Raw genomic sequence first — 18,948 nt, 5'->3', positions numbered from 1 at the left:
AACAACACTTAATTGAAGAAAAGAATAAGGCTAAACTAATAAGAAAAATAAGGAAAAAATAGTTTTGAGTGTAAATTTCAAGATAAAGTCACCTGTAACCAGTATAAATTTCAACAAACAGCTTCTGAATGATGAAGATCAGGTACTTCTTGATTAGCACGTGCATGGTCTCACATTAGAAATAATAACAAATTCACTGCTCCACCCATAAACTGCAACAACTTGAACATTTTTCAGTTGCAACTCTACCCCCTGAAAATAATGTAATAAAATGACTATTAATTTATGTCGGATAAGAATAAAGTTGAAGTTCACCCCATTTAATGAAAGAATATGCATACAAATTGGTAGCAAACAAGTAAATAAATGAAGAAAGTAGAAGTATATGTTGTTGGAATAGTGTCTAAGGCTGCAACTATATTAGGCAAGTATTTGACCCGATTGTGCATGGTCCTTTTGGGTTGCCTTCACCATAGCAACTTGACAGGATGATTTATTATGAGAGAATAAATATTATTAATATATTATGAGAGTAATATAAGGAATAATAATATTGTTATTTGATTAATATAAGTCATAGATTAATTAGTATTAATTTGGTGACTTAAAGAGATTAATTAAATAAGAGGGTATAAACTGTCAATTGTTTGATAGTTGCACTTTGGGCTGTAAATCCTTCTTGGATAGAGGATGGACGGATTCTAGGGCTTGGGATAGCCTCAAATTCTTCCACGGCTTATCTTTGGAAAGAATTTGGATTGCTTTAAGGAAAGATTATCCAACTAGGGTTTAAGGGTGTGAAACCCTAGGAGCCTTACAAGTATAAATAAACCCCTAGGGCAAGGGAAATCGGCACCTCTGCTAAAGCAAAGAAACCCTGGCCGATTTCTAGCCCCTTTCCTCTCTCTCAAATCATCCTCCTTGCTAGTTGGTGTTTGTAAGCCATTAGAGGAGTGACAATTGTGACTCTAGAGTTCCAAGACAACAAGATCAAACAAGAGATTCAAAGGTAAACTTCTAGATCTGATTTTGTATTGTTCTTATACCTAATTAGTCATTAGAAGTCTTGGATTCAAAGCATGTTTAATTAGAGAAACCTAGATCCAAGCATTAGGGTTTGCATGTGCACATAGGAATGTTCATATGGCTAAAACCCATCATATGTGAGCATGGACATGGATGGTGCTTGCAAGTTCAGGGTAGCCTTGTCTTGTCCAGATATCTATTCAACTTCATCTATCAATCATCATATGAATATGAAGAAAAAAAAATGTATGAAATTCACTCATTGAGTTTAAAGAGGAAAGTAAGATATGTTACCACAAATCTCAAGGTTTTATTGTAAAGGGTGACAAGCCCAGTGAAAAGCCTGACAACATAATCAACAATCTCCTCTGTTTCATATTCTGCAAACACAAAGCCTTTTGGTTTATCAGTTTCTTTATCTCGAGGAATGTGCAAATCAACTACACGACCAGCGTGAATAAGTATATCGTATAAAACCCTATCACTTACTCGCTCATCCAAATTACATATATAAAAAATAAAAATAAAAACATCAGTTATAACTAAATAATGACATAATTAGGGAACTTTAACTGACCAACAATCATCTTTCAACCAAGAGTATAAAGAGTTATAGAAAAAAGGGAACCAGATCATGTCATAGAACAAGAATTTAGGAAGAAGACAAGTTTAAAGGCATACAAAATAATGTTTAGCCAAGCAAGTCTGATCTACCTGTAAACTTGTAAACGCAAAACTCTGATTCCCAATCATACATTTCAGAATTTTACATGCTCCAAAGATTTTTAAGAAACTGAATTTCCAGTCCAAAAATCAATCAACCAAAATTAATTGTAATACAAACAATTACCCTAATAATCCTGATTGTTGGGACTGTATTTAGAATCCTACACAAAATGCAATCAAATGACTCGACTAATGGTCGAAATGTAGCAACTGTATTAAGGTATATTTGAAAGTTACCAATATAAACAGTGCTTTTTGTTATCTAATCAAGCTTATTCTTTACCACCTCCACACTCAATCTCCAACTCTGCCTTTTTCATAGCAGGTGCTAGCTTATTTTTACCACCTCCACACATATACCAAGACCAGTAACTTGAAAATAGATAAATTTCCTTTTATTATTATTATTATTATCATTATAATAAAAAAATTATTATTATTTTAAACCTTTTGCTGAGTCATGAGCAATCCTTTTCTAGCAATTCTCAATGTCTATCCCTACCAACTATGCACGATTAATCAATGTCCTTTGGATGTAATAAGAAAAGAAAGAAAATGAACTAAACTTTGCTAAACCACCAACTTCGTGTGTACAGACTCCATTCCATTTGTCTTGATGGCTTATCATGCTACCACTTTGTTCTCCATTAAGAAGGCTTAAAACCTGAATTTCCAAGTAACAAGGATTTAAATATAACAAAAACAATCAATTAACATGAAATATAAAGTTGTTTTGTGTACTAAATAGCTAAATGCATCATGTTTTGCTACCAATTGTGGGGTTAATAATTCAGTTCATAACAATCCACAAAAGACAGTGTTTACTTTTTGTTTGTTTTTTTACTTGAACTTCGCCCACAATTTCAAATAAGAAAGCTGCATGATTTTGATACATGAAAAAACTTGTAAACCAAACCGCTCATTGGATACCTTATTTGCCTTTTCCCTTAAAGAGGATTGAGGAGACTCGGAGCATTTTACCACATCATCTATATTTTCAGTAAATTAGTAAGAGGTGACAATGGAAAAAGATTCATCATTTTTCTTCCTCAATATCGCCTCAAGCACACATATGGCTTTCACATGGACCTAAAAGAAAAATGAAGCAAGATATGAAAGGATTTCAATGTGAAAAACATAGGAAACTAAATCTTGTATAGGATAAAAAAACACACCAATCAAATACCTGCCACATATGAGATTGGAGTTTGGCTTCTAGAGCATGACTTAAAGCTAGTGCATTCAATTTTGAGGCCTCCATAAAGAAACCCTGAATGACATCACGAGTAGGTTGAAGCCGAACACCACCAGATGTTACCATGGTCTCTAATAACCTCTCTTCACGACTCTTTTCATTAACCTGAGCTTGCATTCCCATTTTCAGTATCTATTTGACTTGTTTTTAGATCTTGACCCCAAGATCCAGATGCATTTGTTGATGACCTAGAAGAAAGTGCAGCTTGACTAGAAAGTTGTTTGCTATCAGAGTAACTCGATTCATTAGTCAATGATTTTCTCATATTAGGTCCCATGTAAGTTCCTATGTCATTTTTATTATGAGTTTGAGCTTGTGATAAGTTATTTAACCCTTGCTTAATTGTTGCACTTCCAATGCCAACCATATCACTAAAAAACAACTTCTTATCATCAGATGGAACGTCAAAGTTTTTGTTTCCAAAACCTTGTATACGTTGTGTAATACCTTCTTGTGGTGGTGGTTTAATGTTGTCTTCTCCAGCAAATATAGCTGATAAAGCTTCTTGAGAAGTTTCTCTTACAGAATTATTAAGGGCATCACCCTTCAATGGATCCGGTTGTCCCTTGTAGTGAATTAGCCGACGAACAGCTACCGAGTTCCTTTGCATTTATTTATGTAGTGAGAAAAAACCTACTCTAACTCCAGCCACAACCTTTAGACCAAGTTGCACATTTAAGGTACATCAAAGCCTGAAACTATGAGATTGGATCATTATAGCAGTTTACTCGTTTTGCAAGGAGTTGAAGTTCTACCACTCGGCTTAATACATCATTAGCCTTCACAGGAACACCAAAAAAAATCCAACAATGGCCCCTAATTTGATTAAACATCAAAACAAATCATTTTTAAAGTTAACCACAATCCCATTTCTATTCATGTAATTGATAAGAAACTCTAATGCAATAGAATAGAGCAATTTAAGAAAGTAAGTTAACCTTAGGGTCCATTGCTCCTCCTTTCACTGCTTCTTTGCAACCATCTAATAAAACATCAAAAAGCTCAACCTGTGCATCTAGTGGAGCAGCTTCAGCAGATCCACCAACCTCTATAGCTATCAACCTCATTTGGCTATCGTTTCCAAACTTTTTCACCTATGATATATTAATTACTTATCTTTATTCACTTCAAAGGAATTAAATTAAATTAAATATGTAAATTATATATATATATATATATATATATATATATATATATAGAGAGAGAGAGAGAGAAAGACTAACTGCACAAAAAAAGCATGTAGCATCTCTCTTTGGTAAGGTCCCATATGACCAGTTGCTCAAGATCATGAGTAAACTGCAATAGAAAATTAATGAGTAAGATAACAATAAGGAAGGTATTGGATCTGAGCAGAGATTATTCGAGAATAAGTTGGTTCTGAAACCTGGATGAGGCTGGCAAATAACATATTTGAATAGCTTTAATTGCACACCATAAACTCTCTCTTTATCTCCACTGGTGTAAAGGTGAAAGAACCCACGAAATCATCCTCTATTATAGCATATTTAGCCGGTACAAATTTAATTATGTGTCAATGAGGGTAGCAACTTAATGAACGAACCTGCAAGAAAACACAATTTGGGTGAGAATCAAGAAAGCACCAGATATCATTCTCAAAGTTCTTTTGTCGGCTGCTATTAATTTGAGAGAAGAAGTAGGAGATAGACAATCCATGTTGAATAACTTATGTGAAGTGGATTTCAAGACTCTTTCCATGCCAAGTTTTGAGATTACGTTTGACTTTTGCTATTGATTAATTGAATTGATCCCTAGGTTTTTGTTCCGCCTGAAGGTGAAGTCTTTTGATACGAAATCGGAACCTACCTCCACCTCCGTATTGGTTGAATCTTGGAAGAACCTGATAACTGATTCACAATCTACTGTGAGAACGTGGGTGAAGGTGGAGGCCCTAGGGCTTCTTGTTGGAGGCGCTGGACGTGGGTGAAGAGGTGGCTAGAGGCAGTGGCCCAAGGGCTTCTTGTTGGAGGCGCTGGAGGTGGGTGAAGGCGGAGGCCCTAGGGCTTCTTGCTGCTAATTCAAAGATCAATATCGATGGTAGAAGGTGGAGGCATCAGTAGAGGGAACAAGATAAAAAGAGAGGAGATCGAACGATTTAGTATGAAGGTCGATTTGGAATAAATCTCAAACCTTAACCTTAAACATGATGTGAAGCGATTGATCCATAATTTTCTTCATCTACGTCAATTCCTTGGGCTCACATAATCGGATGATGGTGGTAAACGAAGCATTATTCGAGAAGGAAGGTGCATCGCCACAATTTGAGGCTAGAAGAGGCAATGAGGATTGGAGGCAGTGGATGTGGATGAGGAGTGGAGACGAGGGAGAAGAGGTGGGGGTTTAAAAAATTTGGGGATTTCATTTTCCCTCGGAGACGCGTGTTTCTTAAAAAAATATATAAAACAACATTCACAGAGGACGCACAAGTGCCCTCCGTGTTTTTAATATTTTTACACGGGACACTAATTTAAGGGCACACGATAATGCGCGACCTAAATCCTTAACTTTTTTGAAGAGATGACACTTTCATAATGTCACTCTCTTTTGCGTAACATAAATTTCTGAGTGTCGTGGTTAGCGCGTTGTAAAAGGGTCTTTTTCTTGTAGTGAAAACCTTTGAGCTGAGCAATATAGTTCTTTAACAACGGTTTCGAATATCTCCATAATCCTGACAATAAAATCTAGATGCCCTTCTCAACATGATAGAATCAATCAAATAATAAATATAAGAACTATGCAAAATTCTGCATTGGTGAATTTGTTGATTATATAAAAAACTTAAGGGTGTATAACTACAAATTGGATATATAGGAAGTGGCTCACTTTGACAAATACATAATCTTACAGATCAAAAGTAACACCATCAATGAAAACTTTGGTGTAACGGAAGTTGGCTTGAATAATCTCTTTTCCATTTGCTTTACTACTATAACCAAAAAAAAGAAAAAGAAAGTAAGTAGCTAATATTCACCTAATTTGGAATATTACGTCAAAAAATATGGCTTTTTTCTATGGAATAGTATCAAGATTTTGAAATCTTATTGTTGGAACGAAAAATCTAAATTCTAGGGTTCTTCAGTGACATAGAAGATACTCATACCGATGTAGCAGTGGAGCAATTACAGAACCATCCAACGTTCATTAGGTGGTGCCGACAAGCAAAATTGTTGCGGAGGCAGACAATATGTCGTTGTTATGAGTGTCCGACTCCACCGGATAAAAGCAATGCAACTAACTTCCAATCTGAAATAGCCTTCAACACCATTTCCCTCCATTTTTCTTTATCTTCAATTTCTCTATCTTCTACAATTTACATACAGTCCTCTGGCATTGGCTCTATGGCTGATGTTAGTACCCCTGATTCATCATCACACACATAACCAATTAACATCATCAAAACATAAATGGATTATGAAATAACACAAAAATATGAAGAAAAACTAACCACGTGATTGAAGTGGGCAGTGAATCGTTCGATTAATCCTTGGAAGATCTAATGTCTGGAAAGAATGTAATGAATTAACATACATTTTTAAGAAAAAAATAAGAAGAGATATGAGTGATTTTACTAAATCCAATTACATTTGTAACTTCAGCAAATATATGCAGTTTTCATTACACCATACCACAAATCGAATATACATTTGATAAACAGTCGCATATATGGGTAGACACAGTGACATACATACACACACGATCACATAAAATTACAATCATATACATTTAATCATGATTTGCGGGATTAATCCATACATTTTAAGAAAGTATGAACAACTTCCCTCACATGCCTACAAATCCCATATGCATGTGTACTTATGCACGATTCAAGAAAATTCAGGAACTTCATAAAAAGTATCAACTTTTTTCAAAAAGTTTGAAGGCTAAGTACATTCTTCTGCGTTCATTACGAAATCGAGTGTGATTCTGTACTTTTCCCCCAAATATCTGTTGTCACCTCAAACATTCATTAATTCCGATGTTCTTAAGAGTAGTTTTAACACGTGTTAAGAATTTGGGAAACCTTTCCAGATTATTTCATGGAAGCAACTCATTCCAGCTCTCTTTTCATCTTGTGGGGTTGGTCGAGTCCTTATTTCATCTGTATGGAAAGCAACTTGAATCTACAAATCACATAACACCAATTAATCCTCATAAAGATATTATATGTGTCATGCTTTTAAAGCAAAGATCTATGTATGGATTGATTGAGATAAGTAGTGAAAATGAAGTCAACTATTTGATTCTTGAGTACATAAAAAACCACTTCAGGGGGCTTCTTAAGAAGTATTATAGATTGTGAAATTCCAGCATATTCACATGACACTTCACATCAAGTCGTCACCGCTTCAAATAGAGTTTTCAAAAGAACCTGTTCAAATAAACAAATACATACATTAGAAAATCATATATTCAATTATATTCAAAACAAAATGGAACTCACCGACCGAAAATAGTTCAGTTCTTCAAGTACAAGGATGATAAAAAAGGGGATATATCATATTGATATAAAAGATAGAATTGGGATTACAATTAATAGACCCAATCCTTTTATAGAAAGACTTCTTTCAATAATCGCATCTTCAAAGTTAAATGTTATGAGATTATCCACTACACGGCGCTACAGATAAAAGAACTTATTTTGTATGTTTTTTTTTTCAATTTTGAAATCTAGAATGTGATGTCACTGAATAGTGATGTATAATCTGATGGGTTTTATACAAACAATCTTATGTGTGCATGCAACCCTAGTTTGGATCTATGTTTTTTCTATTATACATATAACAAATGAACACAAAGGAAACCCTAATATGCATCTAATATTTTCGTAATATACATATGAAAGATTAGATCACATACCTTTGTTGCTATGTAGCAATAACAACTAATTCTTGAAGTTCCTTTCCTCTTGAGAACAAGTACCACAGTTGTAGTACCTCTAATGGCTCACAAACACACTAGGGTGAATGGATGGATACGAGAGAGAGAGAGAGAGGAGAGAGGGTAGCTTGCTTCAAAATTCAGCACTCCTAGGGTTTTGCAAGGTGTGTACCAAATCTAGTGCCAAAGGGGTCTATTTATACTTGAGGCTAGCTAAGGTTTTAAGGTGGAAACCCTAATTCCTTAGCTTATGGCCTAAGCAAGTCCATCAACCTCCTTACCTTAGGCCTTGGACGAAAATACCTAGATCCTTCTAGGGATTTTCAGCCCATCCCTAATAACAGTGATCTAATGGCCTAAAGCCTCAATTATCAAATAATTACAAAATAGCCCTTGCACTTTTTAATCAGTTCCTTTAATCCCAAAATTTAATTCCAAATTAATTGTTGATTAAATAATAACTAATATTATGATTTCTAATTAATATATTCTTCTTATAATATATTAATAAATCATATTTATAACCCAATTTATTGTTCTTAATAATAAATCAACCTCTCTCCTCAATTGTCATCATGTCTAGTGACCAGTGTGAAAGCAAACCAAAAGGACCATGATACTATCAAATCAAGTACATACCAATTATAGTTATGGGCTTAGACACCTAATTCAACAGTCTTCCACTTGGATAAGTCTAATAACTATAATTGCAAGTATGACTTCAGAATCTGCTTAGCAATCGTAGCTCCTAAAAGTCGTTGTCGAACTCTGACCTAGTCAATAACGTGTCCTTTACATAAGGGATCACATAATCCTCCGTTCGGCAAGATATCGTGTGGACAAAGACATGGACCATAATCATTCTGAATTTCCAACAATTTGTTTCCCAATTTCTGGTTTGTTTGACAAGGAACTTAATTGAACACATCAACTCAGTCCTGACCGGGCCCGACACATAAGTCAACACAAAATCATCGAGGGGCCTAAGATATCGCTTTTAACCTCTTAGGATAAAAGGAACAAATAAACTTTGACTTATATACTTGTACTATTTACTCATCAAATCGTACACAACAACACGTTGTATAACATCAAGTTACTAATGCGTTTATAATTATCAATGCACAACCAACTTGCAAAAAACAACTCATATATCCCGGTTTAAAGATTATACGATATTATCGTCTCACAATCACTCGTGATGAATTCCATGAAGTGATTCAAATAATCGTGGGTTTAATCAAATACTCAAATCCTATTTCAGGAGTACTCATGAACGTTGCAACAAACCTTTGCTATGTCTAAGCACTTAGACAATCTACAAACATATTCATGACAGTCTTGCCTTAATACTTACTCCCAAAGTATGATTGACTGGATAATTTGAATAATCCAATTATTCTGGAAGTAAAACACGAAAAAGTGAAGCACAAAATAAATAATTGACAAAAGATAGTAAATAATTACTTATAAATGAATCTCCATTAATTACCTTTAATTATACACTTTAATTAATTAATAAAACCATAAGGGTGTGATTTGAACTTTTCAAATTATTAGAGTTTTAGAATTTAACATTTCAAAATTAAACTTTTTAATCAACTTTTAAATTCCAAAACTTGAGGGCAAGTTTTGAAACATTTCAAAACATTAGGGTTTAACTTATTTAAATTTCATAAACAAAACTTTTAAGTTCAAATTTAAACTATAAAACCTAAAGAGGGCAATTGAAACTTTTTCACATCATATAGGATCAAATAACAAATAATATAAATTAAACAATTAATTTAGTCATTATCTATATTCGACCTACTCTTATTTTAGTCACTAGATAATTACCAAATAATTTAAAATAATCCATATTTATCATATATACAACCAATATTCAAAGATTGGAAATTATCTATTGTTTTGGCAAGGATAATCATTTAATTAAGATAAAATTCGGATTTTAACTTAAAAAAACGATTTAGGCATCAAATCCAAGTCAAAACGGCAACAAAATCCCAAATACCCTCTGCCTGACGCTCGAACTCGCTGAGTTGGAGCCAACTTGCCGAGTCCAGATACTGACTCGCCGAGTTGAGTCGGTCAGAGGCAGAAAACTTGATTTTTAGCAAACAAAACAGTTAAGCATCACATACAACTGAAACCAATCATGGCTCTGATACCACTGATGGGTTTTATGCATAAGAAACAATCCTATGAGCTCATATAAACCCTAATGCTTGGATCTAGGTTTCTCTATTGTACATGCTATGAATCCAAAACTATAAACCCTAGATCTAACATATAATAAACTGAATTAGGGTTTAGAGAATTACCTTTGATTGTTATATTGCAATAACAATCAATTCCTTGCTTTGATTGGCTTTAGAAAGCTTAGTGCCTCAAGTGTTGCACCTCTAATGTAGTCACAAACACCATATACAACTTGGATGAAGAGGAGAAGAAAGGAGGCTGCCCAAAATGACTAGAAAACCTAGAGAATCAGTTCTCCACATTTTTGGGGGCATAGAGGCCCTTTATGTACATGTAGGTTATTAGGGTTTTCAACTAGGAAACCCTAATCTGATTGCTTAAGCCCTAAGCAGCCCATGGACTCCTTTAACATATCCCTTGGACGATTTCTAATGGGCTTTCCATAGAATTCGTCCAACCTATATATTATTAGGTGATCCATAGCCCATCTATAATTATCCTATAATTACAACTTCAGTCCCCTAAGTTTAATTAATCTCTTTTAGCAACAAAATTAATTCTTAATTAATTCTTGACTAATAATAATTAAACAATATGATTTCTCTTTTAATATATTATTCTCATGATATATTAATAAATCATAATTAAACCTTTCTCTCCTTAATGCATCCTACATATTGCTATGGTGAAGGTTACCCAAAAGGACCATGCTCATAATCAGGTTAAGTACATACCAAAATAGTTATGGACTTAGACACTAATCTAACAGTCTCCCACTTGGATAAGTCTAATAACTATTTTCCGTTTGACTTCAGAACCTGATCAGCAATCGTAGCTTTCAAAAGCCGTTGTGAACTCTGATCTTATCAGATATTGTGTCCTTTAGATAAGGGATCATATATTCCTCCATTCTCAAGATATCGTATAGACATAAGACATGAATTTTAATCATTCTCTCTATACTTTTTCCCGACTTCCGATTTATGATGACTGACAACAGACTACAATTGAACACATCAACTTAGTCCCGGCTTGGCCAAGCGCTTAGGTGTCATCACTAAATCATCGAGAGGCCCACAAATATCGCTTTTATCCCACTTTGGGTAAAAGGAATGGATAAACTTTGACTCATATGCTTGCTTGCATTCACTGATCGAATCACACACAACAATAAGTTTTATAACACCAAGTTACTGGTGCGTTTACTTATCATCAATGTGCAACCAACCAACAAATAATAACTCACACGTCTCGGTTTCAAGAATATACAATATTATCGTCTCACTAATCACTCGTGACAAAACAATGAAGTGATCCAAGTGAGCATGGGTTTAATCCAATACTTTAATCTTATCAAAGCACTCATGAACACTGCAGCAAACTTGTGCTATGTCCAAACCTTTCAGACAATCTACAGACTCTTCATGATAGTCTTCCTTCATACTTACTTCCAACGTATGACCGAATGTGGAGGTTCGAATAATCCAGTTATTCTGGAAGTCAAAACATGCAAACTGAAACATAACAATAATACTTAATCATATATGGCCTCAAAGTTGTGAGAGTAAATAAAACACTTCTATTTATCCACCATATTGAGTACTCACTATTTATCATTTAATGTTTCGGATAATCAACTCATTACTTGAATTACAACAACAATTGTCCCATGCTCCAAGCATGCACACTTTGTTTCCTATGGTCCTTACTTTGTGAAATAGATCAATTGAAAAACTTTTCCAATGATGCTAATTTCACAATTCTCAATCCTTATCGTTAGTGTAAGAACACAACATTCTTGTCATTAATAGAATATGTTAGATTCTAACATTTTATGCAATGATCCTTTCGTAATGTGATAGCACAAAAGTCACCAAGACTTGGCCAATGAAATTAGAAGTACTCTATCAGAAATTGTTACAAGACAATTCCATAGACGTGACGTCTCACATTCAAAGTACATTCCTTTGAAATCCTTCTTGCATAAAAAGTTTCTAATCTAGACATAGACTCTCAACATCCAACTCTTAATATGGAAACATTTGCATATTTGCTATATGACAACTCATTCTTAACAGAATCTTATCTATTCATAATAATGTCGATATGGTCCATCCAATACCATACTTCCAACTACTCACAAGCAACCAATCCTCAGCGAACTTCGGATCGTCCTTTGATAGTTGTTTAATTATTTTAGTCAAAACCGATTCTAGTCCTTTTTCCCTCTTAATGCGCTAGACATTTGGAATATTTTAGAATGGTCAAGTATTATAGCATTTGCAATCGATCCTATAACTGAAGCGTATGGGATACGATGCATAATATCTTACATAAAGATATGATACTTAATCAATCTTCTGCCATAATATTTTATGTGTCACATTCTCACAATTCGAACTATGAAGAGGGATGCCGTAATCATAATCGAAATTTGAGAACACACTATGTATCCTTTGACTAAATTTATTAAAATTTCTCAATCTAAGCTTTAAATTTTGAAGCGAAGTATAATATTCTCTCCCTTAATTATAGCAAAACAACTTTTCTACCCATGCAACTTTGCAAATTGAATCTTTGTTTTTCTATAATTAATATTGCTAACTTGCAATACTCTCCATAATAATCATACAGGCATAACACTTATGCTCCCACTATCATGATGATTATTATCATAACACTTATGCTCCCACTAGCTTTGACATGTATTCAGAAAACAAATGAACTTCTAGAAAACAATGCCTATTGAATTTCTGAAATTCATATTTCTAATATTAGATGCTCCGATAAGCCTTTATCTAAGCTTCTTAAACTTATACACCTTTGTATTAGATAGCTCATATGTGTCTTTGAACAATTTAGAACTTATGTTACTAAGTTCCAAATGTTCAAACTAATTGCCAAATCTCACAATTCGAACTATGGAAAGGGATGCCATAACCATAATCGAATTTGATAATACAATTTTTCACAATTGCTATCTTCTTAAGATCTCTCTTAGTGAAAGCATTTCCTTACAGTCATTTTCATGAAGGAGGGAATCATATGACACGTAGATTTTATGGTGTTTGAGTTCCTATTCATGTGAATTTGCTAAAACCAAGGTTTGCGGCAAATCCAAACTCATATGGACTGAACTTTCTTGATCTTGATTTCTTGCCTTATGGTAACACGAGTGCCCACCATGTCTTCCAAGTAGTTAAGTAACTTGTCCTTACATATCAATGTACTTTCCATCGACTAAGGCGCTAGTATGCATTCAAATGAGAACTCACATACACAATTAACTCAACTGGAATGGCACAGAAACAAAATAATGTCAACATGATAGGTTGTAAACCTCAAGTCGTGTGCTAGTGATGATCGATAAGGTTTATTCTTGATTTGTTCTTGAAACCTTTCAAGACCATTAAGACTCCCACTGACTCCTTGACATATAAGATTCTCTTGTCAAGAAACATTTTTTGACAAAGCAAATATTCAAGAGTTAGTGTAGTTCTTATCAAGACAAAACACTTCACGTAATTGGTCCTAGTTGGTCTTTGTCTTATCCAAGACAGCACAACTCACCAATTTCAAATGTGCAAGAATGAGAAAACTTTTCCAAATTCCACATTTGATGAGTGTTATAAACCTACTTAAGACTTTCCATTCAATGTCACAATCTTGGAGTATGACTCTAAGACTTGATATTGGAACGAAGTATGATTGACTTCTTGATTTAACCATTTCTACAATTCTCGATTCCTCTTCTTAGACATGCAATTGCACTAAGACTCACTTAGAGGATCAATTGAGACATGGTTGTTAATCATTAAGACTTATCATAAAACACAATAAAAGGTACTCTCCCTTCTTCTTAGAATGGAGAAACTTTTATCCTTCTACCTTCTTGATTCTTCTTATTCGTTCTGCTGTTGATTGAAACTTTTTTAGTTAACTCAGAATTATACTCAATCTTATAAGTATAACCATATTTACTAAACCTTACTAAATCATGACGAATATCTTTGTCACTCTTGTGGTAGACTTGATCAACGTACGACCTAGTGTACTCAATCTCCTAGTCCTTTAATTGACACTTTGTCAGAGAATTAGTCTAAGTTTCCCAAATGTGAAAGTTTTTCATTCATCATACAATACACATTGTATGATTCCAAGTTTCTGTCCAATTGAAACTTTGGGCGATGAGAAACTCTCCCTATTTGGTAAACTTTTGACATTTCCACAAATAACATAATTAAGAATCAAATCCATTATTGCTAATAATAGAAACATTCAAACATCAATTTTTCATACATGCCATTGCAAGGATAAATAAATAAGATAAAACCAAAATTCATTTTATTGCGGAAAAATTTGTCCTTACAATGCAATTCAATTGAGAAACTATGTTATTACATATTTCTTAACAATCTATTCTAACTCCAAGTAGTAGCTCAAGAATCCATTCTTCAAGTAGTGCGATCGAAATCCATTTCCTCACGATTAGATTCAGCTCACTTCTTCCCTTAAGCTTCCTCTTTTTTCTTCGATCCTACAAAACATCAAAATGTAATCTTATCACATCATGTATTAAGAATCTAGAATAGGAACTTAAAAGAGTTAGATAATGGATTTTACCTGAAGTAGAGCCATACGTCTTGACTCTCCCATCTCTTAGATCTCTTAGGTAAATAGGGCAGCTTCGTTTCCAATGCCCATTCTCTTGGCAATAAAAGCAAATGGACTCCTTTGGCATAGCACATCAGACAATCACAAACTCAGTTCTTTCTGGACTTCCAATGTTGCCAGTGTCCATTGAAGTTTGGGAGTTTGATTCACCAGACAAATTTGCTTGATTAGCACGCCAAATAATTGCTGATTCAGCAGCTATAAGCAAATTGGTGAGATCAATAAGGGTCACGTCGTGCTCCATCATATAGTACTCTCTAATGAACTCACTATATGATTCAGGAAGTGACTGAAGAATCCAGTCAACAGTTAACTCACTTGAAATCTCGACACCCAACATGTTTAACCTATCAATGTGTGACTTCATCTCTAAGACGTGTGCACACACAGGTTTCCTATCTTCTTGTTTACTTGCCAAAAGGGCTTGAGTGAGCTTGAACTTTTCAAGCCTTTGAACTTGTGGGTTATGGAGAACAATTAGAGGAAGTGGAGGAAGTGAAGCATGACTCTCATTTTCTTGATCGTATCTCGGAACGTCATCTTCATTTGGAAAACTTGTTCCATGGGATTTGGGAAGACCATGATTGTCGGAACTAGACATCTAAAAAACGGGAGAAAGTTCAAGTTAAGTTGATTGAGTCCTTAATAAAACACCCAAATGAGTTATTAAGGCTAGGATCCAACATAATATTCTACAACCTAGAAGAGGGATGTCGTAATCTAGTTGCAGAATATTTGAAGGTAGGTAAATGACGAATTACCAATTTCCACCATGAAAAACGAAAAAAAGAAGTTTAAGTTTTAAATGAATTGAAACTCCTAGATCTTTTGAGATTCATTGAACTTTTCAATGACATGTTTAATCTCGATTATGCCCTTCGATTTGTGACTGAGATGCCGAAGATCACAAATAAGGTGTGAATAACCATACGAATCACGTGGTGCACTTAATGCTACTATCACCTAATCAATGTGCCAGTTAGCCACACACGCTCCATTGATATATGATAAGCATCGAGCCACCCTTCGCCACCAATGTCATCCCCAAATTAGTGTGCCGGTTAACCACACACGCTCCACTAACGTCTGACAAGGGTACGAAGTGTAGTTCTATGGATTAGCATACAATTTCACATTTTTCCTAAAGTAACTATGATTTGGGAATTTGAAAAAGCATTTAGTTACTTTGTACTTCATTATACTTAAAATGGAAGGTTTCTGTCATATCCTATTCGTTTGGCTAATGACCCTCCACTAGTTAAGAGTGCGGTGGGTAAGAGTGGATACCCATTCAATCGCCATTTTATAGGCAATTTCCTTAAACACCCCTTATAAACCAGCTTCGTGAATGAGGCCTACTAATGGTAAGACTGACTGTTTACTCATACATATATATAATATTATACTTTTAATGTTATATATAGTATAGGGTGTATTTTACACTTTTAAAATACTAGGTGGTTTAACTTAGTAAATTATAATTTTAATTTAAGTAAATGTAAACCAAAACTTTATGGATTTATTAAATCACCTTTAATTATACACTTTAATTAATTAATAAAACCATAAGGGTGTGATTTGAACTTTTCAAATTATTAGAGTTTTAGAATTTAACATTTCAAAATTAAACTTTTTAATCAACTTTTAAATTCCAAAACTTGAGGGCAAGTTTTGAAACATTTCAAAACATTAGGGTTTAACTTATTTAAATTTCATAAACAAAACTTTTAAGTTCAAATTTAAACTATAAAACCTAAAGGGGGCAATTGAAACTTTTTCACATCATAGAGGATCAAATAACAAATAATATAAATTAAACAATTAATTTAGTCATTATCTATATTTGACCTACTCTTATTTTAGTCACTAGATAATTACCAAATAATTTAAAATAATCCATATTTATCATATAAACAACCAATATTCAAAGATTTGAAATTATCTATTGTTTTGGCAAGGATAATCATTTAATTAAGATAAAATTCAGATTTTAACTTCAAAAAAAACAATTTAGGCATCAAATCCAAGTCAAAACAGCAACAAAATCCCGAAATACCCTCTGTCTGACGCTCGAACTCTCCGAGTCAGCTCTGAACTCGCCGAGTCCAAATACTGACTCGCCGAGTTGAGTCGGGCAGAGGCAGAAAACTCGATTTTTAGCAAACAAAACAGTTAAGAATCACATACAACTGAAACCAATCATCGCTCTGATACCACTGATGGGTTTTATGCATAAGAAACAATCCTATGAGCTCATACAAACCCTAATGCTTAGATCTAAGTTTCTCTATTGTACATGCTATGAATCCAAAACTATAAACCCTAGATCTAACAGATAATAAACTGAATTAGGGTTTAGAGAATTACCTTTGATTGTTATATTGGAATAACAATCAATTCCTTGCTTTGATTGGCTTTAGAAAGCTTAGTGCCTCAAGTGCTGCACCTCTAATGGAATCACTAACACCATATGCAACTTGGATGAAGAGGAGAAGAAAGGAGGCCGCCCAAAATGATTAGAAACCCTAGAGAATCAGTTCTCCACGTTTTTGGGGCATAGAGGCCCTTTATATACATGTAGGCGATTAGGGTTTTCAACTAGGAAACCCTAATCTAACTGCTTAAGCCCTAAGCATCCCATGGACTCCTTTAACATATCCCTTGGACGATTTCTAATGGGCTTTCCATAGAATTCGTCCAACCTATATATTATTAGGTGATCCATAGCCCAATTATAATTATCCTATAATTACAACTTCAGTCCCTTAAGTTTAATTAATCTCTTTTAGCAACAAAATTAATTCTTAATTAATTCTTGACTAATATTAATTAAACAATATGATTTCTCCTTTAATATATTATTCTCATGATATATTAATAAATCATAATTAAACCTTTCTCTCCTTAATTCATCCTACATATTGCTATGGTGAAGGCAACCCAAAAGGACCATGCTCATAATCGGGTTAAGTACATACCAAAATAGTTATGAACTTAGACACTAATCCAACACCTTTATGGCTGGTACAACTCCAAGGTTGTACCTTGTCCAAGTAAGTACTTTGACTAAGTCCTATTAGTATTTTACTCCTATTTCTCAAGATCCTTATCCCCAGAATATAAGCAGCCTCTCCTAGATCCTTCATAGCGAAACACTTTCCAAGCCAGGGTTTAACCTCCTGCAAGGTTGGAATGTCGTTTCATATGAGCAGTATGTCATCGACATACAATACTAGAAAGCTAACTATACTCCCACTATCTTTGACATATATACATGACTCATCCTCACTTCTAGAGAAACCAAACTCTTTGACTTTCTCATCGAAGAAAAGATTCCATCTGCAAGACGCTTGTTTTAATCTATAAATGGATTTCTCAAGCTTTCTCACTCGATGGGAATTTAGTATCCATAAAACCTTCTAGCTGACACATGTAAACATCTTCAGCCAGCTTTCCATTAAGGAAAGCGGTTTTGACATCCATCTGCCAGATTTCATAATCATGAAACACAACGATGGCTAACATAACCCTAATAGACTTGATCTTAGCCACTAGTGAGAAGGTCATCATAGTCAACCCCTGGGGTTTGAGTAAATAACTTCGTAACCAGCCGTGCCTTGAAGGTATGCACTTTCCTATCCATGTCGGTCTTCTTCTTGAAGATCCACTTGCACACGACCATCTTACAACCCAGTACATTGTGAACCAAGTTCCAAACTTGATTGTAATACATGGACTGAATCTTTCTGTCCATTGCCTCTTTCTACTTTGCAGACTCTAGGCTCGCCATGGCTTCCTTGTAGTTGTTAGGTTCATCCAAATTTATTAGTTTACTATCACTGATAAACATATCACCTTCAATAGTTAAATGGAAACCATACAACACAGGTGGAACACTAACCCTACTGGAACGTGTCATAGGTAAGGACTCATCAACTGGTTCAACATGAATCTCTTCCTCAGGTTGAGTGCTAGTGTTAGAGGTTCCTTCACCGCTTGATTCTTGAAGCTCTTCAAGATCAATTTGCCTCCCACTGTTCCCTTGGCAAATGAGTTCTCTTTCATAGAAAACCCCTCTCCTTGCTACGAAGATCACGTTGTTACTAGGTTTGTAGAAAAGATATTCAAAAGATTTCGGTAGGTAGCCGATGAAAATACATTGCTCACTA

General features: G+C 34.4%; 1 pseudogene; it reads right to left on the bottom strand.

Annotated features, from left to right (window-relative positions):
* Nucleotides 1-2,257: 2,257 nt before the first annotated feature.
* LOC145063883 (protein MODIFIED TRANSPORT TO THE VACUOLE 1 pseudogene) lies at nucleotides 2,258-3,617 on the bottom strand (annotated as a pseudogene).
* Nucleotides 3,618-18,948: the final 15,331 nt, after the last annotated feature.

The sequence above is a fragment of the Lactuca serriola genome, chromosome 7 (assembly GCF_051521515.1).
Source record: "Lactuca serriola cultivar US96UC23 chromosome 7, Lser_US96UC23_V15, whole genome shotgun sequence".
In the NCBI taxonomy this organism is placed as follows: domain Eukaryota; kingdom Viridiplantae; phylum Streptophyta; class Magnoliopsida; order Asterales; family Asteraceae; genus Lactuca; species Lactuca serriola.
The sequence above is the reverse complement of the archived record's forward strand: the minus strand, read 5'-3'. Positions and strand labels throughout refer to the sequence as shown.